The sequence below is a fragment of the Coloeus monedula genome (assembly GCF_965178545.1).
Source record: "Coloeus monedula genome assembly, chromosome: 4".
NCBI lineage: Eukaryota > Metazoa > Chordata > Aves > Passeriformes > Corvidae > Coloeus > Coloeus monedula.
Genome location: NC_138784.1, coordinates 44948522 through 44974743, shown reverse-complemented (window position 1 = coordinate 44974743; position 26222 = coordinate 44948522).

Here is a 26222-nt window from a genome sequence, read left to right as displayed (position 1 = left end):
CTGACTTCATTCAAATAACCTTGAAGTGAGTGTAGAAGAAGGTGAGGGAAAGGCACCCTATCTCACCTAACCCCAAGTGAGAGGCAAACACAAATAGACAGACAGGTACTTCCAGATGTCAATTCACTCAGATTCTGGCTGAACTGCTCTCTAAAAGAGCACAGAGTGGAGGGAAGCATTGAGACATATTTGACTTTAAGGCAGTTAAAACATAGTTATATGAAGTTGATCTTATGCAGTGATACTATTTGTCTTGAAGCAATTTGCATTGGGTTTCTTTGAATTAATAGCAGGACAACGTTAGAGTGTTATATGGAAAACACTGAAAAACATTGAAAATATGATGCATCTATTCAGGTAGAAATTATATTTGTGTTTAATATGTATTTATTCATTTTCTAGGGCTCGCTTTTCCTTTTGCTGACTTATCACGTCTTTTTCAACTGCTAAATCAATACACCAAGATGTATTTCAGAAAAGACTCAAGAAGAGTCTATTTCCATCAAAAAGGCATCACTTGTGAGAATTTTCATGGGTAATCTGTGTCATACAAATTAATAAAACAAACATTATCATTTTTCTGTCCAGAATCAGGCATAAAAGAAAGTCAAGATCCAGAAGAACACCATTACAGTAGAGATGATGCTGTAAGCTAATTGACTAAGCCAGCTGCTAGTCTAAGTCACTCTAAGGGTTTAGGGATTGTTCTTTTTTTTTCCTTGAGAACAGTCATCATTATTAAACTTTCACAGAAAAACAAGCTACTATTTAAATAACCAAATAATTCCCACTTTAAAGACTTGTGGGCACATCAAATGGTACATTATCCAAGTGACAACATGAGGTACAAATATTAAGCAACCTGACACTTCAGTAATAGCAGGGAGTCTAGTCACTCTGGTGGTACTCAGAAGACTGAGAAGCCTTTTTAAACAAGAATTAAAGGAACTGTACCACTCTCAGAATGCATTATCAGATTGGATCCATTTGGCCTGGAATCTTGCTTATTTTGGAATTCTACAGCATAAATCTGTACAAAAAAATGTGACACAGCTATGTGACATAACAGTCAAGCTGTCCAGAAGCACACTCATGCATTTGAATTTTTTCCTGACATAATCTTTTAAAATGGTAGTAAACATTTTTTAGATACCATGAAACTGTCATATTAGCTGTTTTATGAAAGATAGCTAAGGTTTTTCTTGTTCTCATCTCTTCTTGGGATACACTTAACAAACCAACAACATTACATTAAGGATATCCAGGGAACATAATTTTGGACTACAAACATTGCTATGTCTTAAGCTAAAACAAATAAATTATTTGGCTCGTCAACAAATAGACTGGTTTCAGTTGACTTAAAACAGAAATAAAGTTATAACATTTTCACCTAAACCCCATAATCTAGTTACTTTTTTAAAGACAAAACTAAAATAACCCTCTCAAAATAAGTCTAGTTCACTCTTTATGCACTTGCCAATTTCTGAAAACTTGGAATTCCGACTTGCCTCTTATAAAACATTCAGGAATAAATATAAAAATAGTTTTCTCTGATTAAGCAGTGATAGACTGTCCATGGCAAGGGGGTTGTAACTGGATAAAATTTTGGGTCCTTTCCAACCCAGGCCATTCAGTGATTCTATGATTCTCTGACATTGTAGAACTGTTCTGGATACAGAACAAGTACCTGACTGTGATTGAGAATCATTGCTTTTAGTAAAAGGAGACACAACTTGGATCTAAAAAGCATAGAATCATAGGATTCATACAAGGTTATTCCATAGTTATGAATCTTCAACAGTATAAACCCACACTTCTCTCTTTTTCCCTCCTGACATTCCACTGCAGTTGAGCCGAATTTGTGTAGCAATAATCTTTGTGAAGAACTGCAGGGAGAACACAGAATTAGCAGTTTGGTGGGTATAAAGAAGTCTTACTCGATTTTTATTACTTTATTTCCAACTAGCACACTGGTTGTTTGAGAGATCTTTAACAAAGAGTGAACTGTACCTAAGTACTTTGCAGAGAGACAGCCCAGAACCACTATCTAAAGAAAGCAGCAGCTCAGTGCATATGTTTATACAGTCTTGGTGACAGCAAATTAGTGCTGAAGTTATACTGCTACTGTGTTCTCAAGGCACTGATTCTACTAAACATTTTTTGTAGAAATTTTAAATCAACGCACTTGAGACCTATGTCTTTGACATGAACATGGTTAATACCATGTGGAGATAATTTATTATGAACTTCATAATACTTGAACAAGTATCATGACCAAAGAAACCCTGTTAAATAAAGAGTTTTTTAGAGTGACAATTTAGTTGTGCAGTGTGTTGTCATCAGTTGAGATTTATCATAGTAATGACATGTTTTTCACTTAGAAAATTGTTAAAAATTATTTGAATATGGGATTGGAGGAATGACTTTCTAAGTCAAATGATATAAACACTGAAAAATGGTAAAGAACCCACCTGAAAGGTAGGGCTTACATGGTTTCTGATTGTTTGGGAAAGGGAAGTACTAAAATGAGGATGATGCCATGGGCAACTCTCCAACAAAATTTATTTACAGATGTATATGTGCTTGAAAATTTAACATGAAAAATTGTCCTGTTTTGGAAATTAGAGACGGATTAAGCTAAATAAATTAATCTATTAATAATCAAAACATTTATTAAAAAAAGCTATGTAAGTTATGAGTGGCTTTTTTCTGTTAAGAAATAGCATTCCAAGTCCTCATTTGGTTTTATCCAGAGCACTAGTTAAAATGTAAATTTTGTTTTGGATATGACAGCACCAAAATCTTGTGACTCATAAGCAAAAGCTTCTAACATCAGAAGTATTGCAAATGAGCTTCCATACTTATTTTCTAGTACTCATTAGATTAGAGATTAGATGTCCTTATATGATTTTGCCCTTAGCCAGGAAATAATCTTCCACAGCTGAGGGTTGTTTCTGTTCAGCCTATTTAGTTTCAGGTTTGGACATGGGAATTAAAGTACAACCACCATTGTAGTAAGCTGGGTTTCAGAGGAACACTGAGTCAGACATTTTCTTCTGTCATTAAATAAATATTGCACTTTTGTATTCTTCCCTCACCAATGGATATAGTTTAGCACTGAAGCTCATGTTGTTTTCACCATGTTAGCCTGAAGAAAAACATTGCTCCCATTCTTGGATTTTTCTCCTTTGGCCAAGGATTTGTTGTAATTTGTTAAAAACCTAATTTATTTCAAATCCTATGGGACAGATTATTTTTTATTTTTTCTGATATGTTTCAGGCCTTGAGTCATTTTGTTGACTCAGCCTCTGTCACAGCTTCTGAGTCTGTGGCCAAAAGTTCACAGCCTTCAGGCTGCTTAGCTGCACTTCAGCGCCAAAAAAGGGCAGTCTGATTCAGAGAGGGCATAAGGGGAAAGGAGAAGCAAAAATTAATGCCAGGAGTAGAAAAGACCTGCAAGGATGAATTAAATCAGTGCAAAATTAATGACAGTGTCAGTGCACTATGAGGACAGCAATGGTAGAGGCTGTCCTTGGGCCAGGCAGGGTGAACCTCGACAGCCAGGGCCAGTTCCATGATCTCTGGGACCTCAGCCAGCAAGGTCCTGTCCTGTCTGCCCCCAGCTGGCAACTTTATCCCAAGATTAGTTTTGTAACACAGACCTGGCAATTTTTTCTTTTTTTTGTAGGAAACTGAGACAATTGGAAATGCTCGCAAAGGACCTGTTCAAAGTTAAAACGTTTGACAGTCAGGATAAGATTCATTTCAAAATGTCAGTCTCCTAAAAAGTTTTAGTGTTAAATTTAAGGTCACCTGCATTCCCTGAATAGCTCCTGATACAGGATAGTCACCTTGTAAAAATACTTTACCGTTCTGGATCATTGTCCTATAACTAGGATTTCTCTCCAAGCTGCCAACCTGGAGAGGTTGTCTTTGACTATGGAAGGAATTCAGAGGCTCACCTTAAGCAGACTGTAAGCTCTAAGGTAATTAACTAAACTCCTTCTCCGAGGACAGAACTGACCATTCTCAGTCTGTAGTGGCTGGACTCTCTGGGCATAGGTGTAGCTCTGCTCTTTTCCCAAGCAGCTGATCTAAAATATCTAGTTTATCAAAGAGATAAGGTGACTCTCTTTAAAAAAGTGTCAGCAAATACAAAGAGCTGTATGGGATATTAAGTCCCTTTCTGGCACAGGGCACTATGATCAAGCCTTGTTTTCAAAGCAGTTAGGTTCTTTGAAAATATGAGCCATAATTCCATCTCCCTATTGTGACATAACTTATCTGGGAGGCAAACAAAAAACCTCAGCATAAAGAGGAAAAAAGTATAAATAATTCTTATGGGTGGAATTCCTAGAACAAAGAAGTAATTATAATCTTGAATTATCATTTCTTCAAAGAAATATCAAGCTTCATAACTATGTATGTAACAAATGAGCCTTCCTTGTATAAATAGAGCCTCTAGATAGCTTACCTAAAATCCTAAACTCAACATCATTCGGAGAGTTATTAAACATACACATTTAAAAAATGATAAAATATATAAACATCATTCATTCAGAATGGCAAATTTTGCTCTAGAAAACAATCATGAGATTACATTTAACCATGTAATTGAATGATATTCCTCATGTTCCTGATGAAATTATCAATGTGGCAAGTTAATTCTGTGGCCTAAGTTCTGAGAGATGCCACAGAATTCAGTATATTCCAGAAATGGGATCTGAGATGCAGTGAAGAGTGTCTTTGACTTGAAATTTTACAGAGAAGTTAACTGTAGCTAAACTGATTGGATGATAGGTTCACAAAAGTAAAACCCCATTGCCAGGCTAAAAAGACAAGTTTTAATTACTTCCTGACCTCTTCATACATCTTCCCACACCATACCTATTCTCTAAATGCTTTAGAACATTGATACCACCATAATATGTCTTAAGCATCCTCCAGGATTTGTTGTTTTCTGTGAAGAAAAAAGAAGTGGTTAGACTTTAAATTCTTTGAGATGGAATAATGTCTTCAAATATGATTATAGACCCTGATGCTGGTTTTACCTTCAGTACGAATTAGAAATATTACTATAAGTAGCCCTACGTACTTTGTCCACAGTTATGAAGCTGATGTTCATTTGAAACAATTTATCAGCCAATAGGTGGCACTGAAAGTATTTAACATTTATCTAAATCTTCTATTTTCTTTTAGGAGAATTCAAGTTTCCCTCATGTAAATGACATGCTATGCTCACAAATTAAAAGCTGAGGCACATATTGAATTTTTTTATTAAAAATATTAAGTGTTTTAAATAGTTGGAGAACTGTTGAGAATTTAAACAGTTCCCTGGATATCTGAACAAGTGCATCATACTGCTTGTATCCTTGTCAAAACTCAGTCTAAAGCAGGAGATCCTTTTGAGATTGTGGGAGCATTGGCATTCCAGGGAGTATCTTACAATGAAGTTTAAACTGTAAATATCTGGCAAAACTGTAGTGTTCCAGAAACTGGTTTATATTGCAGTTTTTGCACGCTGCAGGTCAATTTATTTTCTTTTCTCAGCTGCTTTCATTTTTGTAAACCTGCGAGGAAAGAAGGAGGATTTTGTAGTAAATATAATGTAATTTTTTGTCACTAGCATTCACCTAAATTAGGACAAATTTTACAAGAAACCTCTTCATTCTCTGTGGTAAACAAGTTCATAAACTATCCTATGAATAGTGATAATGAGGCACTTTAGACCAGATTGCCACGTACCATAAGATATTCATAAAGAAACAACCTCGCCATGTTACGTTTTTGCTAATTTAAATATATTGCTTGAGCAAATGTGATTCAGAAGATGTTAAGTATCAGTGTTTTGGTTTATACATAAATTCAGTTATCTCCATTCATTGATTCATGTTACAGTTCCTCCAAGCTTTTTATTGAAAGTTATGTCAAGATGGTGAAGTAGGAGTGACTCGTTCTGAAAAAATTATAATATTTTGATACAATACACAATCTAACTCTTCCATTTTCAGACTACTTCTCTACCACCTCTGTATAGAAATCTGTCTTAAGGGCAAATGTAAGCCACATAGGTTTCAGCTATACCAAATAAATATGGGCAAGGATTCATTGTGCTGTCACCAACCACAGTGTTACAGGGAACAATTGAATAGCATTGAAACAGAAAGATGTCCAAAACTGGATAGTGTGTAGAGAGAAACAGATTTACTCAGCTGTACCAATGTATCTTAATTACAAGGAACTAAAAGCTTTTAGTGCATTCCTGCCTTCATCATTTCCTGACAGCAGGAAAATTAAAGTACCTTCAGATTGCAAAGCAGTAGAAAACAATAATTTAATGCTATAGCTCCAGACCCCAGCAAGGTATAAGATTTTCTAGCTTCACCTCAATTGGTTCTGAAGACTTATGACACCACAGTTGGTGATGAGAATTAATGTATCATATCAGAAAGTAATTCAAATTAAAACTCAAACCATTAATTTAAAGTTAGTCATTGTTTTCTCTGTTCAGGAAGCAAAGCAAGGAACTACATAAATCAAAGAAGACTAAGCAAAGATGTAGCCTTTATTAACAATACAACTGAAAATGTCGTCCTTCTCAGGTTACTGGGAATATGAGTGGGTATGACAAAAAGAAAGACCAGTATTCTGGCTGTAGATATCTTGCCCAGTAAATTCCTTTTAAACAATTTCTATAACCTAATAGTAAACAGAGGACTGAAGTTATTGCCAGTTCTTGGATATTTGTACTAAAAAAGAAGTCTCCTAGCTAATGAAGGAAATCAGGTGTTGCTATAATGAGAGAACCAACAAGATGCTTCTTAGTGGTGAGACTTGTTCAAACTGTCATTGAAATGTCACCTGCTGCTGAGTGAACAGGCTTGGCAGGCATGAATTAGAGACAGTAGCCATTGTAATCTGCCAGGGCTCTTCCTAATGGGATAATCATGCTTATATAGTGAACTACTAAGGAGAACTATTGAAGGTCTCCAAGTAACTGCCAAAGATGAGATTTCACCTTATGCTTCAGTGCATACAGTTTTCTAACTAGTAATGGAAAAAAATAAAAAGTACTTGAGAATCTGTTGAAATGCTGATAAATAGCAAGCAACAAATCAGTTGTTCACACAAAGGGAGACAAGGTCAGCAGGTAGGAAGGCCAGTGCACCTTAAGCTAAGTCTTTATTTTTACAGACTCAACAATTATTGGGGAAACAGGGAGAGTGCCCAAGACTGCAGTACTTCACTTCCTGGCACTGTTCCATTAGTTTCCAGGCGCACTGAGAAGGACCCAGTTTGTGGTAGACACCAGTTGCCTTATCCTCCTGTCTCCACTTCACTATTTTCACCTTCTCTTCACTGGCCTTCTCTCGATATTCTTCTGCGATGACACTGTTTAACACTGCAGAGCAGAAGCTGTGACTCAATCAGAAAATGAATACTACAAGCGTTGAGTAGTAGAAAGTTTTGGAAGGAGAAAAGACCAGAACAACCTACTGTGAATGGAACCAAACAAATGGAAAAAGGACATCCCACATGGTGCCCAAACTTAAATGAGAAAACAAGTAAAGGGTGAAAGAAAAGAAAGTAATAATTCTCCTACTTTTGAAAATCAACCCCAGCAAACCTGCAAAAAAACTAGGAAAAGCCCTTGTTCCCTAAAATATAAATTATTATAAAATTCTTCACTTGAGTATATTTTACCTTTAAATTATAAAGCTCCACAATATTTCTCAGTTTCACAATGCTCATAAAATTCAAGAGTTGCAAAATTTAGGCCTGCTGAGTTGGGAAATGCCAGAGCCAGTCTCCTACTGGAAGTACATTTCAATACACTTATCCCCGTAATGATCCCGCTTAAGACAAGACACCTCTGAGGGGCTCCATCCTTCAAAGCATTGTATCCTACTCTTGGCTCAAAGTGGACAAGCAATTAGGCAACCAGCTAATGAGTAAGTCAAGATTTAATCTCAAGTTCATTGTTTGCAGTTTTGTCTGTGAATTTTTCAGGGAGTCAGAAAGGTGCTTTGAAGATCTCATGGATCTCTGTGGGCCTCCGTGCAAGCCCAGACTTGTTCTTGATTAAGAGTCTAAATACTTGCAGGGATCACAACTATAAAAACATGGTCTCATTCATTTCCCTAAAATCACACTATAGTTCTAAGGCAATCAGCATTAAGTACTCTTCCTGTGCCCTGTCTTGTCACTACTTATCTTCTAAGTTTAGTAGTGGTTCTGTATGTTAGGGTTTGGAATCACCCTGATGATTCATCAGGCTTACCAGGAGCACTGAATGAAAGAAATATCCCACCAAAACAAAACACTGTAAGCACACAAAACAAAATACTCACCTAATATATATGTGTTTGGTTAAGGCTGCAAATAAACATAAACCCTATCGGTTCCTAATTTTTCAGCACTTGACTTTACTGTCTTAGTGCTGAACATGCCTTCTGATTTAAAATAATAAACTAAACATCAAAGAATCACTAGACATACTCCTGATGTTCAAGAACATTGAAGAAATGATTGGCAACTCATCCATGACACAGCCTCTGATCTTGGACTTAATACACACTTCATAGAACATATCACTGACTTTTCATCCAGCATATTGATCTTCCCTACAGACTCAATTTATGCCAGTAGGTTTCACAGCTACTTGCTGGTAGATGGCACACTCAAAATGCAGTCCTGCTCTGGTGCCAAATGTCAAGTCACCTTTTCCATATTGAGTTACTAAAGCTTGACAGCAACACCACTGCAATTCTTTTACTTGTTTTTAACTTGAAAGGAAAATGCAGTTTTCTTCAGCCTTGTACTAGAAAATGGCCATGCACAGTTTACTGATGATTTCCAGTGAAATTTAGGCTAAGACAAGTCTTTCGGATGGAAAGTTTCATTCCAAATGCCTAAACTGGTGAATGTTTGTGAAACTTAACTTCATACAATATTTCAAGACTATTTTGTGTCCCAATTAAAAATTGTATGCACAAAAATAATTTAGAAGCAGAATTTTCATTTTATTCAATTATCAACAGCTTTTTTTTCAGTGGGAAAGTGTGTTCTTCATGCAGATTTGTAGCAAAATCCAGAATTCCCACACTACTGTAGGTCAATAGAAACAAGTAAACCTCCTTTCAGCCAGTCCATAAAGAAACTGGCACATAGCAACATCCATTATAAATAATGAATGGACCAATTTCAAAGTGTAATATTACATCAATATTCACACTTTTTGAATATTGATGTAAATTGGTTTAAATTGACCAGATGCTCTGAAGATGGCATAGACAGGTGCAAATTATTTTTCTCCTGTTAGCAAATCCCATTAGTATTTAGAAGTGATGCACTTTAAGGGCAGGCAGCTGTTTGTTCTCCTTAGGGTCTGCATAGAAGGCACCTCTAAAGCCCCCATGGAATTTCACAGGAGTGCTGAAAATGCAGAATAAGCTTGAAATCAGATCTTTAATCAACACTTTACCTTGAATGACTACACTTTTTACTATCCATTTCTCAGTACAGCAATGCTGTCACAGGATTATCCATGCTCTGTTCCCTTCCTGAGGCCTGTGATTACATCTACAAAAGAAACTAAAAGAGGCTGGGGCAAATTTCTAACCCTGAAGTTACATGTGCCACTATGCTCTAGTTCATATTCATCTGCTTAAACACTCTCCTTTCCAAAGGAAAGAGAAGCAAATCTACCAAATTTCTGAAATATTTCTACTTCATTCTAACTCCTGCCAGTTAGTCATTGTGCTAATAAAGAAATTATACATACAGTCACACACTAGTGCTTGATTCCACAAGGTAATTCTGTTTTATTTAGTGGTGCGAGCAAAGCCTCTAAGAACAGTGAAGACTTCCTCTTGAGGTCTTCTTAAATTACCTTTTCTGATTTGCATCTGCATACCCCTCCAATGGTCTTGTCCCCTTTCTTTGTGAATCAGTGAGTAGCTTTCCAAAACACACTTCTTCTTTTTCCATGATTCTACAGATGACCCTACTTAAAAAGCAATCTTCTTTCTAGGTGCATTTTAATCCTGACTGTAAACCCAGAATAAAAACCTAGTTGTAGTATGAGTAGTGATGCAATGTAGTTATGCTTTTTGCTAATTTTACAATATTCTTACAATAAAGTAAGGATTGTGCTGTGTGTAGTGTATGTGAACAGCTGGAGTTTTAAACAGTTATATGTATGACATACATGGGCCAGGGAAAAGAATAACAGTGTGGGGTCTGCTAGAGCAAGGAACAAGATCAGGATCAACCAAACAAAGTGATCTCTGGGTTTTTATACGCCTCCTGCTGTGTCTCCTATTGCCTGGTCACCTGGTCAGGCCACAGGTCCCCAGCCCCTTTGTTATGCAAAGGGTCAGGAGTTCATGGCCTCTTGTCTCAGGCTCCCAGAACTCAACCTGCAGCTCCCACTGCAGCTGCGCCCCGAGATACCTGCACTGAAGGCACCACTCACCAGAGAGAGTAATAAGGTCTGTTCTGAGCCTTCTCCAGGATAAAGAAGCCCAGCTCCCTCAGCAATAAAAAATGTATTTTGAATATTAATTTCGAGGGCATTGTGCTGGTTTTAGCTGTTAGAATGACTTTTCTTCACAGTAGCTGATATGGGGCTGTTTTGGACTTACGCAGGAAAATGTGGATAACACAGATGCCTTTGTATTCCTGAGCAGTGCTTACACAGGGTCAAGGCCTTTCCTGCCTCTCACTCCACCACCGAGTGGGATGGGAGTGCACAAGAAGCTGGGAGGGGACAGATAGGACAGCTGACCCCAACAGACTGCAGGGATGTCCCACAACATGTGGTTTCACGCTCAGCATATGAAGCTGGGGAAAGAAGGAGGAAGGGTGGGATGTTCAGAGTGATGGCCTTTGTTTTTCCAACTAACAGTTATGCATGATGGACCCCTGCTTTCCTGATGAACGCTTGCCTGCTCATGGGAAGTGGTGGAAAAATTCCTTGTTTTGCTCTGCTTGTGTTCATGGCTTTTGCTTTACCTGTTAAACTGTCTTTATCTCAACCCACAAGTTTTCTCACTTTTAGTGTTCTAATTATCTCTCCCTTCTGAGCAGATGCTGGTGCTTAGTTGCTCACTGGGGCTAAATCACCACAGTCAGTTTTAATCCTATTTTGTATACAGAGTTTGTTAGATATGTTCTTTTGATTCTTTTCCAAAAAAACATGACTACATCTTACAGAAAATGATCAATTAATCTTTTCTTCTTTTTACTTCCACATGTGCTTGTTCATGGCAAAATTATTTCTTTGCTTCCCCTTTGAAAACAAGGCTGTCCTTAGTCATTAATAAATGCATGCAACTTCTTTTTGCTTATAGAGGTCTGTATATTGTCTGAAGGCATGCATACAGCATATACACATGGAAATCAGCTTCCAACAATAATCTTACCATTTGCATCAGATTGCTAAGGCTTTTGAAGCTTTCCAATTTGCATGACTTAGTGGAAATAAGGCATAAATCAGTTCTTTGACTTTGTGTTGCTGTTCCAGAGTGTTATGAGAAGAGCAGCCTCTCTTCTGCATTCCAGACCAAAAAAGAAAAAAGAAAAGCCAGTTCAGTAAATGAAAGAGAATATGACTGTATTTCCAAACCATTACAAATGCACAGGGTACATTCACCCTCCCACCTTGCTCAGTATGACTCTGATATTCAGACAAAATCAAATATGAACAGCTACTACCACAGTAGACATTCAGCTTTGTAAATGCTCTATTTACGTGGCAAAGAAATGGGCCAGGCTTTACGGGAGTTTTACAGAGAAACAGAAATTTCCAGAACTGGCAGTGTAAATTGAAATAGCAGGAGGTAATGCTATGAGAATAAATATTGGAAAAGCAACTAGGAAACTGGATGCAGGCAACTAATTTCAAATCCTTTCTCCTCTGCAAATATAAAATCCTGTAGTCACCCATCTCTAATGTACATCGGTTGAACCTTCCCAGTTACTTGATACAGATGCCATTGGAAATACACTGTGAAAAAACAGGTGATTCAGAAAGTAAATGTGAGAAATTATGTTAAATATTTTGAGATAGACACATTTCTGGCAGGTCAGATGTCAATGCTAGTAACTGGCTTTACCCCAGTAATCTAGTGAAGTTTGAAGTTCCCAATCTCTCTAAAAGCTACGATCCCTCGGATCTTCTGAGATTCTTCTTTGAGGCACTACTACCACATCATTTCCTAGGCTGTGTGATCTGCTGCGGTGGGTTGAAGAGAATTAAGGGGAAGGAGGGTGAATGAGATCTTTTACACCATGCTACCTGCCATACTAAAGATACTGCAATAGGCCACAGTGATGAAAGCACATTTTAGTTTCATATCCAACAGATTGCAAAGACTCATGTAACTATCATTGTTTTCAGAAGTATTCAACATCCCTATCCCAAAAATTACTTACTTCTGAATCTATGGACAGCAAGAATGTTGAGTAGGACTCCACTCACATGGGAAGAATCCTTTGCAAATCACTGGAATTTCTAATTGTAATGGCCTAATGGTTCTTCCATCATTCTTGTAAGTAAATTATTGATTGTAAATAAAATAAAATGCAAAATAAAAAATAAACTCCCCCTCCACAAATTTATAAACCTTCTGCTGCCCTGGAACCCAGTGTAATCATTCATAAGCAGTCATTACAAAGATGCATCTTACTGTCTGAAAGTATTTCACTGAGATCTGCTAACACCACTCCCTCCTAATACATATCAGGTATGTTTTATACAGGGTGAGATCTCCCTTGGTGAAATCTTCCACCTGAGATCATTCCAACTGAGATGCAATCCCACATTAGAGAATGAAATTCAGATATAAATACTGAATGTTCAAACCAACTTTAATTATAAAGAGAAAAAATGTGGAAAGAGAAGTTACACTTCAACAGCTGCTTCTATTTCTGTTTGAATGCTTGGGGGAAAAAAATGCAAGTCAAAGGGAAAAAAATAAAGTGTTAAGAAAAAGCCTTATTCACTAGATGACAACTAAATGTTGCACACTACCCTTCTTGTGTTTAAGGAGAAGAGGATCGCAATTTTGTAAACTGATCCAGTCATATGATCAGACATGCAGTAGAATAATATGATGGGAAAGATTAGATGATATAAATAGCAAATGAGGTAAACCATAGAAGAAATCACAGAAAAAATCCAAAACTTCTCTTCTTTGAAAATTCATCATTTATAAATATAGTAATAGCCTCCTACCCATAATAAGTAGGCGAAACAATGATGACGGAAGAGAGGAAGATTACAAGAATCAGAAAGAGTAAGAAGTGTGCTGAATGGAAGTTTTGCAACCAGAAGCAGGAAAAGTTCTTTAGATATGACAACACCCAGCCCCTCAGACAATCCAGAGTTACCCAGTGCAATAGCTTTTGTACAAAACTATAGTGTACACATTTCTAAACAAAGAGAGGTGCCTATACCAGTATGCCATAAGTGCTCAGTTAGACACAGCATGAATAGGAGCACTTCAGCAGTGACACTCAGGGACTGCATTCATGAGCCAGGAAAAGCTGAAGGCAAATTACAATTTGAAGGCATGCCCACTTGCTCCCTTGGCTCCAGCTCCATGATCCAAGCTGTGAGGAAGGATTGAAATTAAATAAAAGACCCACAAGCCAAAGGTACAAATGCTTCATTAGTTTTTCAGGCAAACCCAAGTCTCATACTAATCTCAAACACTTTCTGTGAGAGAAAGGATCTTGAACTGGCTAGGGAATTAAGAAGTACAATGATGTGGGTTTTTTTGAAGCCTGCACTTATTACCCACAAAAAGGGTGCATAATCAAGGTCAGTAAAGTAAAGTGCAGGGCTGAGAGAGTCAGTGCACCACAGGAAGTAGTACAGCATTAAACAGAAATCTGCCATGAAGACAAACACCTACCAGAGATATCTAGCATTCTGAGTAACTGCATTAGCAGCCAGCTCTTCGAACGGATGGAATTTTCTTTTTCCCACCTACAGTGCCTTCCATAAATAACTTCCTCGTGATGTTAAAGCTGCCATGGAGCTGCACACTGGGAAGCTCTGCCAGAAGAAAGGATAAATTGAGATAATTCTGTACTCTTTTAGTATCATTGCTCTGTTTTAACACCCGCATTTGATATATGCCTTTTCCTTTTGACCTTCAGACTAGTCACATGGGTGTCAGGGCTCAACAATGGATAGCTGCTCCCTCAGGGCTGAGAAGTCACAAGTGATATTGCTCCCAGTGGTTGTTCTGCTCTATATTAGGGTTGCTAATAGGGTCTTCAGACAGTCATGGACAAAGCAAGTGAGGAACTAGGGCTGGAGTCTGTATAGGGAATCCAGCCAGGAGGCAAGGCCAGAAGAAGGTCTTAACACAGGCACAACTATGTCATACCTTAAATCCAGATTGCCAGCCCAAGCTTAAATCAGAGTCCTGGGCAGGGCGAGGGTGAAGGGCCCTAGCTGAGGTTGGATAGGGTATCTGAGACCTCTTAGTGCTCCCAGGGGCCTGACAGCACCTATAGAAGCTTAATAATAACTTGCCAGAGGAAACAAAGATTCGCACATTTGAATTTATTACAGCTTCAGACCAACCAGGGCAGGCACCAGATCTGTGAGGCAGTTTACTGTGCTCAGTCCCCTCATATCTTCAGAGTGCTTCTAGACCATATGTTCTTTCACAGCTTCTGCAGTGAGTCATGGGCTCAGCAATGGGCTCATATAACCTAAATGTAAACTAAAGATACGGAGTCACTAAATGGAAAGTCAGATTTTCCATTTAGCAATTTTCACCATCAGGAAAGTAGGAGTGGGATTGCACAGATGCTAGAACTGGAAAAAATAAGAGGGTATCTGTCTCTTCACAGGCTGTCTGTGGTACACCCTGCTTCTCCAGCCTGCAAGAAATAGGGAGGTGAAGTCTAAGCATTGACCTAAAAGAGGAGACAAGATCCAAATCCTAGGCTCATCAAGGAAAAATGGGAACAAATAAATGGATGATAGAGCAAATTGTGGTACAGATCTTGTAGAGAAGAAAACAGGATTGAAAAATATCCTAAGTGAAATAAACAAAACAAGGAGAAAAGGACTGGTGATTAGCAGGGCTTCAGGGAATGGAGCTGCTGAGCTGAGAAGAGTACATTTGGTAATGAAACAGAAGAAATAATTTAGGTGCTGTCAGATTAGGTTCATTAGAACTGGACCAAAAATTAAGGATTAGACTAAACAGTCAGAAACTGGGCAGCCTCCAGGGGAAAGTAATGTTGTTAGGTGTTAATGTCTCTAACTCTGTCTCTGAGCAAGCACTGGCCCTGAAGGGATGGTGTGTGCCTTTGATCACTCAGAGTTAGCATTTTCCCGAGTACATACCCAAGAAAGGATCTTGTCACAGACCAGCCACACCTGGGTTTCCCTGACAGAAAACCAGGCCATGCTAGAAGGGCAGAAGCTGCAGTGGACACAACAACTTTCTTTGGCCTTCACAGATCCAGGAATCAGCCCTGAACGTGCAGCTTTACTGCAGGTAATGAGACTTCTGTCCTGGACTAATTTCTAAGGCAAACCTCTGTTATTTATGAAGCAAGCTACAAATATTTTTCTAAGACCTGAAGAGGAAGAGGAAAGGTCTACATTTGTCCTTATGTCCATATTGGCTCTCCTTGTGTACAGACGTCAAACCAGTTTTACAAGAATGTTCCAGAGGTGCTGCCTCGCAACACTAAGTTACACATTATTTGCCCTTCAACAACCCTTTACAAAGAGACAGTGCACACTACTATATATTTCCTCTGTGTCTTGTTGCTCAGAACCTCCTCTGATCCTTTTTGGTATCCAGCTTTTTCTTTTTTAGAAGACAGGCACACAGGATCCACCTCTTTCCTGTCTTCTCTTGATGAAGACTCTGAAAATGTTTTCTATTCTTTATACAGTTGTTTTTGCTTACCTACCACATCCCCAGAATAAGGCAAAATTCCTCAAAGATTCCTATGTTTTTGCCCATATTCTTATGTTTTATTTGAATTTCACTAACATACACATAAACCAGTTCTATGTTGTTAAAAAAAATTATATATTGGGCCTAGCTTTATCCTCCCTCCATATATATGCATATATATCTATACAGCACTCCACACCCAATCTCTTACGGTATTTACAACAGCGTACAGCAGTGTTACTTTTGGCTAAAGAGTTTAATGATCTGATTTCTGATTTCACTTGAACAACACTGGAACAGGTGAAAGGATCAGATTCAAGGATACTACTCTGTAACTTAACCACAGACTTAGCTGACCTAAGTTTGTGTTTAACATTTGTGTTTCTGGCACTACCATATGTAGAAAATTGCAACCAGAAGTCAACATAGGATGAAGTCTGTTGTTCTTAAACACAGTATAATCTGGGTCAGAAAGATCTTCAATGTTGTTATAAGGGCAAGATATTAATTACCATCACTATCTTTGGCAGTTTGATTTTAGGTTGTGGCTTCTGCAGTGACAGATCATATCCTCTGAGAGAGGTCACACCTCGTGAAGAATTTTTTCTGAACAGGCTCACCCAGCTCCAGTATGGGACCTGAATGTCTTCCTACTTCATTTCTATCCCAAGCTTAAAACAAGCTTCCTGTTCCCACAAAGTCTTTTCCTCTTCCATCTCTGCTTGTAAATCATACAACTGAAACTGAAAGTTTCTAAAATTCAGAAGCCTTTTTTAACTTATTTTTTGCAGTCATCTTTCAAAACTCATGAACTTTTTCTATCAAACCTGGTCTCCCTCAGGAAAAAAAAAGCAACATATGTCCTTCCTTGCATGCAGTAAACCTAGACATCCTTTTTCTGCTTTTGCACACCACTGCTCAGTCACTCCATGGTTTGGAAACCTATGCTCGAGTCTCAAGTGATCATTCTGCCTCTGTGCAAGTGTGCTCCCGTGGCCCTGCTTACAAGCATCAGGTGACAGCTTTGTCTGGCACTAACTGTGCTTGAATGTCAGGACAGTTGTCTTCTGCTGGAATTGTGTAAGAATGTCAAACTCCTTGTTTTGATGGTATCTGTTCCCTGTTCTGAATTTTGCTTATTAAGAAAGGCCCTTAAGAAAGCAAGTGAATAGGCAAAAGCTTTCCCCAAAACATATCTTTTCACAAATTTTTGTACATAATTTTATTTCTATAGGTCAAGGAATCACTTCTATCATATTGACACATCCCACAAGACACTTCTTCTTAATTATATGCTTTCTTTATTATATGCTTTCTTTAGTCTTGTATTTGTTGTTGTATTTTAAATCTGCTACATGAACTGATTTCAGAACTTAGCAGTGTCTAGTTATGTTCCTATAGAATTTCATCCTACCTTATACTATCCTCTGTTTTATACCTTAATAACCTGAACAGCTTCAACTGTTTATATTATTTGGGATTGTACTTCAGGTACAGAGCTAAGTCCAAATGTAAGCCAGCAAAGCCACAGTTCTCCAAGCCAAACAAACTTCTTTTTAAAGAAAAAAAATTCTCAATAAATACAGAATATCAAACACATATATTTTTGCCACAAAATCTCCTCTTCAATAGCTAGGGGATGATTTTTTTTGCCATAGTTGGACAAATACTTTGTGACCATCTCCTCCCAGTGAAATCTAGCTACTGAACTTCCTAGAATACTAAATGCCACCGATCTACCTAAATTATCATTGAGAGGTATTTTTTGAGCATGGCAGGACTATTTTTATTTCTTGTGTTCCAGTCTCTTCTCTGTTTCATAATCTGCTGATACATTACCTCTTCTATTAATGATGTCTTGGAAAGATATTTTTATATCTCTAAGGATTTTTGTCCTACAGTATAGGAGCTTTTTAAAAGAAACACAAAATCCAAAACAAAACATGCCCCTCCCCCCCAGTCACCCAAAACCACAACCAAAACATACATACCTGATCTGCTGGCCTTTGTATTTCTTGTTCCCAAACAATTATGAAATATATCTTATCAAGATCTGATTTATCTTCACATCTAGAAAAAAATCACCCAAAGCAGGAATGATTCCCCAGGTTTTTGAGTCTTTACATATTGATCAAGACCAGGGTTACTCTTCCCAGTTCTTACTGTGTCTACAGACAGAACAATAGGCTGCTTTCCAGTATCTACGTGCGCTCGATGTAATGCTCAGTTTTGGAGATGTAGCTCTCTTGAGTAGTCTCTGTCTGTAAATTTGTGCTTTATCCTGCTGGTGCTCCTTCTGTGCAGAACAGGAGCATTCCACTACCTTTTAAATAGGTGGTGAGTTCCACTGAACTCTTGGGCATGGTGCTGTGCAGCACCAGGTGTTGGACTTAGTGATCCTTGTTGGTCCCTTCCAACTCAGCTTATTCCATGATTCTGTGAGAATTTAAGCACATCTCAGCTGGCTCTCCAGTTGCCTATCATGCTTATCATGCCTATCAGGCCTTATCATGCTTATCAGGCAGAATTAGAAACATGTCACTCACTCCCAGCTGTGTGTCTAAATAATCCATTACGGTCTGACTTTCTCTTCTCTTTTCTCTTTTATGTCCACAGGAATAACAAGAATGGCTGAATTTTAAGGAAAGGGTTGAAGAGCCTATTCACCCAGGAAATCTTAGAATCTGTTACAAAGTTCATACATTCTGTGTTTCATCTCATATGACCATCAATAATTAGTTCCTTAGATGGACCAAATACCAAGCGAATCTAAACATTGGACACTTCTTATTATTTCCTACTCCTATTTCCTATTTTTCTTTACCTCCTGAAAACAGGAGGTAGATATCTAGTTTAAGACTGGACCCTTCTCTGGGAAGGCTAATTTTTCTGTGTTTGAAAGAGAAAACAAAACAAGAAATGAAAATTCAAAGTGTGTCTGAAGCGAAACTGATTCAATAGCTTCAAGCATGTAACTCCCAGTTCTGCTGCATATCTTCTGCTAACTCTGCAGTTTTTAAGGCCCTATTTAAAGATAAAAATAGCAGGAAAAAGTAATCTGACCCATATACATGTAAAAATCTTTCTCACACATTCATTCCAGGTACAGTTGGGGTTAAAAAGCAATCAATAAAACAAACAAAAAAGCCAATAAGCCAGCACCATGATGCAGATGGGACATACAGTCTAAGATCAGGAAACAGGAGTTAGATAAACTTATCTACAATATCAGACCCTATCCTCAGTAAACTAGACCTTTTCTGCAGATGTGTTTCTCCCTCTGTTTGCTTAATATGGAATTTAAATTATTGCTTTATCACTACATCAGTATATACTGGAGCCTTTGCACAACATGCTGTTTTTATTAGGAAGGCAGAAAACTGGATAGCAATTTTATCATTAAACACTATCTCAAAATCAATGTATAATCTAAATAAGGTTAAACAGACAAACAGAACTGACATCCATCAATTTTTTGAGTGACCAGCTTTACAATCTTCAAAACATTCTCTTCAGTAATTATCAGTCTGATGCCTGGAATCTCTCAAGGAATTTTGAAAAAAAAGTTATTTCAAACACTAAAAGATAAATAAAATTATTGCGGGCTGTCTTAGATGTTTAAGATGCCTGTTACTTATTTGATTTAGTTAAAATACAAGTAAAGTTACCTTGAAGAGCACTGCAGAAGAAAGAAGGACACTAAACTGCCCGAGTGGACAGAGATATTGAATCTAAAAGCTTTACATGTTAATAGTCAATTTTGGATAAAACTTATTTGTCTAATTCTTTTCATTTTCATGATGAAGTCTTGGTTTTTGCTCCACTACCACTTCTATTTCTGACATTGTCTCTTGCATCTCCGCTTCTGGCATTCCACATTTGCTTCAGCAGATCCCTGGAGACTAATTTACATTGTAGCTGTGAACATCCCTCTCAAGGAGGATTAGTTACTGCTAATGTATTAGACACTGCTAATCTTCTCTCTGCTGACCAGGGTAGGACCCAAGGGAATGGTTTGAAGCTGTGTTGGGTAGAAGGGTGGGGATGGGAGGGGCAGTTAGATTAGACATTAGAAAAAGGCTCTTTGCCCAGAGGGTGTTTGGGCACTCAAACAGGCTCCCCAGGGAAGAGGTGAGAGCACTGAGGCTGACAGAGTTCAAGAAACATTTGGACAACACTGTCAGGCACATGGTGTGATTCTTAGGGTGGTCCTGTGCAGGGCCAGGAGCTCAAATTTAGTTATACTAGTGGGTACCTTCCAACCCAGGATATTCCATGATTCTATGAATGATTTATCCATGGCACCCCTCACCAGGTTAGAATAGTTGTAATCAACTAAAAAAATTGCCTAAATTAGTATACATGCACAAACAGCTGTGTAGATAAGGAATTAGAATCTGGAACATGTTGGGTTTGTTCTTTCAGGGCACAAAAAGCAGTGTGCAAGAAAAGTCAGTAGAGCCCATGTTTCTCTCCTCCCCTCACAGCCTTTTGCCCAAAGGAGAAATAGTTGCTGTCATATATGAGAAAAGAGTGGGTAAGAGTGGGGGATCCTGAGATATAATAAATTTAAAAACCTACGTATTGCTTTGAAGAGGGGTGTGGCCGGTTCATATTCATTATAGTTAATCTTCTGAAAATGAGTGATTACTGAAAAGATGATATTTGCAAAAGAATTTTGCGTTTTATAGATCTGTTGCCTGAACAGGCTGAGTTCATAAATATGAAGAGGTTCACTGAACTACAGTGTATGGTGTATGCAAGCTCCGTTTTATAATGGTGTAGCATATCTTGATTAAGAGTTTGCTTTAATGTAGATAAGTGCTAAAACATAGACCCCTGACTTTGTCAAGTCCTTCATTTCCTGAAAGGGCTTTTCAGAAGAAAGCCTTCATTGCTCAAAACAGATAAATGAGATTCACCACACAGGCTGTGCTTTCTATTCTCCTCTTTAATGCACTGCTGGTTCCATTTTGCTTTGATTATTTGATTCTGATCACACATGATGCACAATCAGACCAAATGGATCACCTAATCTTTGATAACCTCTAGAAATAACTCCTACACTACACAAGGAAAAGCTAATTCAAAGGAGCAACTTGCACATTCTCTCAGCATTCACGCTTTCCCTGGAGGTGCCAGCAATGAGTTTCAGTTTGCTGAGACTAACTCTCTTTATAGTACTCTTGATTATTTACAAATCCCTATACAATCATGATCCATTTTATTTTAGCAGCTGTTATCACCCTATTGTCCATGATGATACACTCAATTCTGAAGACTGCTAGGCTGTGGGTAATTGTGAAAAGTAATCTAAACTCAGTAGGTTTCTGGATTTTAGTTTCTGTTTTTGCTTCCATGATTTAAGACCTTTAGGATTCTTTCTGTGTCATGAATAATAAATAATACTTGTCATCGTTAAAAGACTTTTAAATTCCAACCAATAAATGTTTAATTCTGCTGAGTTTTCTTTTGGTTTTGTTTTTTATTTTTTTTTAAGCAATAAAATGTATTATTTTGGAGTTTAAGAATACTCCCTAGTTTTAATATTATGTTCTTATTCCTTAGGTGCTATTGTGATACCTATACAATGTAAACAAAGGTCTTAACGGGAAAAAAGTGCATCTTTTTAAGCGCATAATTTAGAACCTAAGACAGAAATGTTTCATAAACTGTATGATGTCAAAACCCACTTCCTTCTGCTCATACTTGCTAATGGTTAGGAAAATTATTTATTAATGGCTTTATAGTAAGTCATATCTGTTGTATACTTTAATGAAGCTTAAGTACTGGCTGAACTTTCTAAATGGAACATTAACTAAAGATAATGTAAGCAATATGAATTCAAAGACTTTATTCCGATAGGAAACTTTGAACACATCCATGTTATCTAAAAATAAACCAGATTTTTCTTTATTATCAACACTGAAAAATTCCATTAAGGAGTTATCTCAGATTTAAAGATAGTGAAGAACAAATAAAACTTCAAGATCAACATGCAACACAAAGTATAAGCACAAAGTATCCATCCATATTACACAATGGATACTGTGAACTCAGGAGTTTACAATTTTAGGGTGTGCATATTCTTCTGAGTGTGCTTTTGCTTCACTCAGAATTTAAAGGAGAGATGATGTTACAAACTAGAAAAATATATTTTTTATATTTTAGTAAAGTACATTTGATGAGTAGCCATTCATCAAGACAAAAAAGATCTCAATATTAGGATTAATCTGACCTCCTTTTCTTGTGAGTGAGAAAGTTGTTATTTAAATACTGATGTTGATAATGTCCTACTAAATAATGAATGATAGTATGTGAAGGATATTTCACATGAGAAAGAATAAACACATAGACTGTGTTATGAACATTTTATTGCAAAGATATAAGTTGTTGAGGATGCAATCTTCATTAGTTCATCTGGGACAGTGGACTACATATTGTGGTGTATATGCAGTATTATCCAGATCTGAAATTATGGCACTATCCAGAAATCCTGAATATCCCCAGACACTGGGAGTTGGTAATAGTTTTCCTGTGTAGCACCAGTATTCCAATCACACAGTTAAACACTGATAACACCAATCTAGCTCTACAGTCAGCTCCCTAAGTACAGATGTAGAAATATTGTATTCACATGCAGTCTCTGTGGTACAGTTACAAAGGCAATGTTTAAAAATCTGATATTGGTGGATTTTATTACTATTTCAGATTCACACTCTTATCCACCATGCACTTCTAAAAATGTTGAGACAAAATGTGATTTAAAGGGTTATTGGGTAAGATCTGGAACTCTGAAGGTTTTGTATAGAGTCAAATTAATGTCTAAATATGTGTATTTTTTGTTTTATCCTTTAATTTTCCCTTTTTTCCCTCCTTCTTACAGTCAAATGTTTTATCAGCAAGAGCTGTTCTCAACTATTTACCTTTATTATTTATTAGTTATTGTTAATCATAGTTGTGCAAGTTCAGTAACTGTTCCTGTAGGTAGAAGCTGAAGATTTATTAGTACTTATCCTGCAGCATGAAAACACCTACCTTGTATCTTATGATCCAAACTGTGTGGCAATCTGGCATTTCATTTTCATAATGTTACAAAGTTTCAAAACTTTTGCAAATTCATAGTTGGATTTTTTTTTTAACAGCTTGGTTTTGTTTTCTTTTTTTTCTTTTCTTGTTTTTCACTATGGAGTCTCTTTCCAAGGTAAAAATTAGAGCATTATTTTGTTAAGAGAAAGGAACAAGGAACTGATTTGATGTCATGCTTAGAAATTTTTTCCTAAAGGAAACCTTGCATAAAAATTTGAACAGTGAAATGTTTCTAAAGATACCCCATTTTGATGAATCATGTGTTTGTGACTTTCCTTGGATATATTTATTCATGGCTCCCTACTGCTTTTTATCACCTCATCAGTAATCATCTCTTGTACAATGTCATTGCATGAGTGTAGCTGCTCCAGAGATGAATGATGCATTTTCTCTAACATTTATTCATTCTGGTTTTGCTTCCACAGGCCCTCCTGGATCCTTGATGAGTTATCCTAGTCTCTTTTCATATTTTCTGGGTGACTGGTGGTTTGGCAATATTTTTCTCTCCAGAGTCCCAGACTTGTAGGACAAACACAGAACAAAGCTAGTCACTTTTCCTATACAAAACAATGCCACAGACATCCCCCAGTTCAAAAGGAATCCATTAAACTATATTTTACTTTTGGGCTAAACTGTCTGCTGAAATTCTTGCAGATTCTATTCTTGATCTTGTTCCCTTTGGTATTCACAATGTCTCTGTTTCCTACTGCTTAGTCCCAGGACACCTATAATCACTGCCAGCAGCAAGCACTACAGAAAAACCTTTTTGTCTGTCATCTACTTCAGATCCCAACTCCAGGGCTTTAAATCAAGAAAACGTCTTCTGACCTTACCTTATTTTTCTTACTGAATCCTGCGCATTCTTTTTACTTTGCTCTATTCCACAAACTTTTTCATGACCTCAAGAATTTACAGCATCTCCTAACAGCTACATAATCCCCCTCCCTGTTTCTCCACACTCTGTGTAAAACATTTCTTGGCAACTTACCTTGGCATGCAGTAAAATCGTGTTTGTTTGGATCTGAAGCGTGTGCTACATAACAAATGTCTGACAAAAATGTCTTTTACCAGGATCTAAAATATCAGTACAGTCATGTTTCTTTCCAGAATGTTTAATCCAGTGACTTTCAGATATCTGAAAGCCAGGAAACAAGGAGTTGATGCATATGTAACTTAAACTTGTGAATATCTAGAAAAAGAATGTGAAAATATGAGAGTGAAATATTGACTGTACTGTTCCTCCCTTGCTGGCAAAAATCCACATGAATTTCAGCTGGATTCACTACGCTAAGTGCAGTGGTATTGAATGGTGAAGGGATTAGTTGGAGAAACTTGGCAGTGTAAGGAGATCTGGGTCTGAGCCTGTACTGGCTTTATTCAAGGAAAGAGATATTTCTGTGTGTCTTAATCCAATATCAGTGCAAAAAAAAATTCAAGCCGTCTCTTGACACTGATCTTTCAGTGCTGTGAGAGTGAAAATCCTGCAGAAAAATCAACTTAATTTATGCAGATATATAAAGGGATTGTAGAACATTGCCTATTTGGGGTTACTTCGTATTTGTAACCCACTGTTACAGCTCTTGGGGATATATTGAACTAGTTCATTTACCCACATATTTACCTTTGAAAAGGTAAAAAAAGAGTTAGATATCATTTTGTTTGCTCTCAAATATGACCTTGGTGGCTAAGACCGGGTGTGAATCTGTATAATTGTGGACTTTTAAAGACGTTGCTCAAAGGTGGCAGATTAACAACTCCATGTCCTACAATTCAGAATTTTCTGATTTTAAAATGTTACATTTCACTGACCCTAATTCTGAGGGAAGGCACAAATACAAGGGCAACTTTAACTCAGATTTAATGAAACACTTTCTTTTGTCAGAGAAGGTCTACATTGAACTGAGTGTCCTTTTAAAAGACAAATATAACACCTATTTAATAATAACTGAAGTTGCACCTGCATATAAATGCATTTGCAACAAAAATGTGGTTAGATAACTCTTGCCATTCTTTCCATCATTCATACAAATATTTCCATTAGGAAACCTCACCACAAATTTACAATGGAAACAGATTGTTGTTTTTTTATGAAGAAAGGAAGATGGGGCAGAGAGCTGTGAAAACTTATGAGCAGAACTGTGAGTAGATTTCAGATTTCTAGTCATCACCCAATACAATTATTGATAAATTTCATAATTATTTATGCTCATCTTATTATTGCATCTGCGTACTTAAAAGATACAGATGTAAAGTAATGGGAAATTTGGATAGTACCAGAAGGGCTGTGTGACAGAAATCACCTCTATTCCTGTGGCATAGATAATACAGACATTAATTAACATTTTCAGGAAAAATATCAAAAAGGATTAACTTACAATACACAAACTCTATCCAAATTCCCACATAATAGTAACCTATCTTTTGCACTAAGAATATAAGATGGAAAAACCATGGGATTTCACAGTTTGTCTAAGAGAGAAGATCCCATTAGTGGAATGTTCTTTTTGCTTGAAGTCAAGGGGTCTCTGATACCAACATTCGAGCAGAACCCTTGGAAATATTTTACAATCTTATCATCTGGATCATCTGTCTCCAAATCAGCTCTTATCAGTTTGTTTCAGGGGTCAGCTTTTAATTTTTAAGGTATTGCAAGCACATTTTTTGCATAAGCCAAAATCTGCAAAAATAATCAGAAAAATACTACCCGAGACCTTTGTAAAACAATATTTTCCTAAATTGTGGACTTCAGTGCTACAATGTCCCCATCTGAATTTTTTGGTCAAAATACAACTGAATATAACATGTGAAACCTTGTACTTTGACAGCTGATCCACTGACACGCAAAGCAGGAGAAGTCCAAGGATTTAAGTAATAAGATATGTTAGTATGGGTTAAACAATGCTCAGATAAGCAAGTAACCAAACTAGATCTCTCAAAACACCTTTGGATATTCTTGCATGATATTGTATCATGCACATAAATCTATCAAAGTGTTTTCAGGGGAGAAAGCATCTTTATGGATGCTCTATGGCATATTTCCAGTGGTTCTAGTAAATGGGTTGTCAGTAATGTCTGACCACATTTAGAGGTAAAAAACAGAAAAAAAAAAAAAAAAAAAAAAGTATTACATTGAGTTTCTCGTAAAATATCAGATGAATTATGCCTCTAGTCTTTCAACTGTGAAAAGGACCC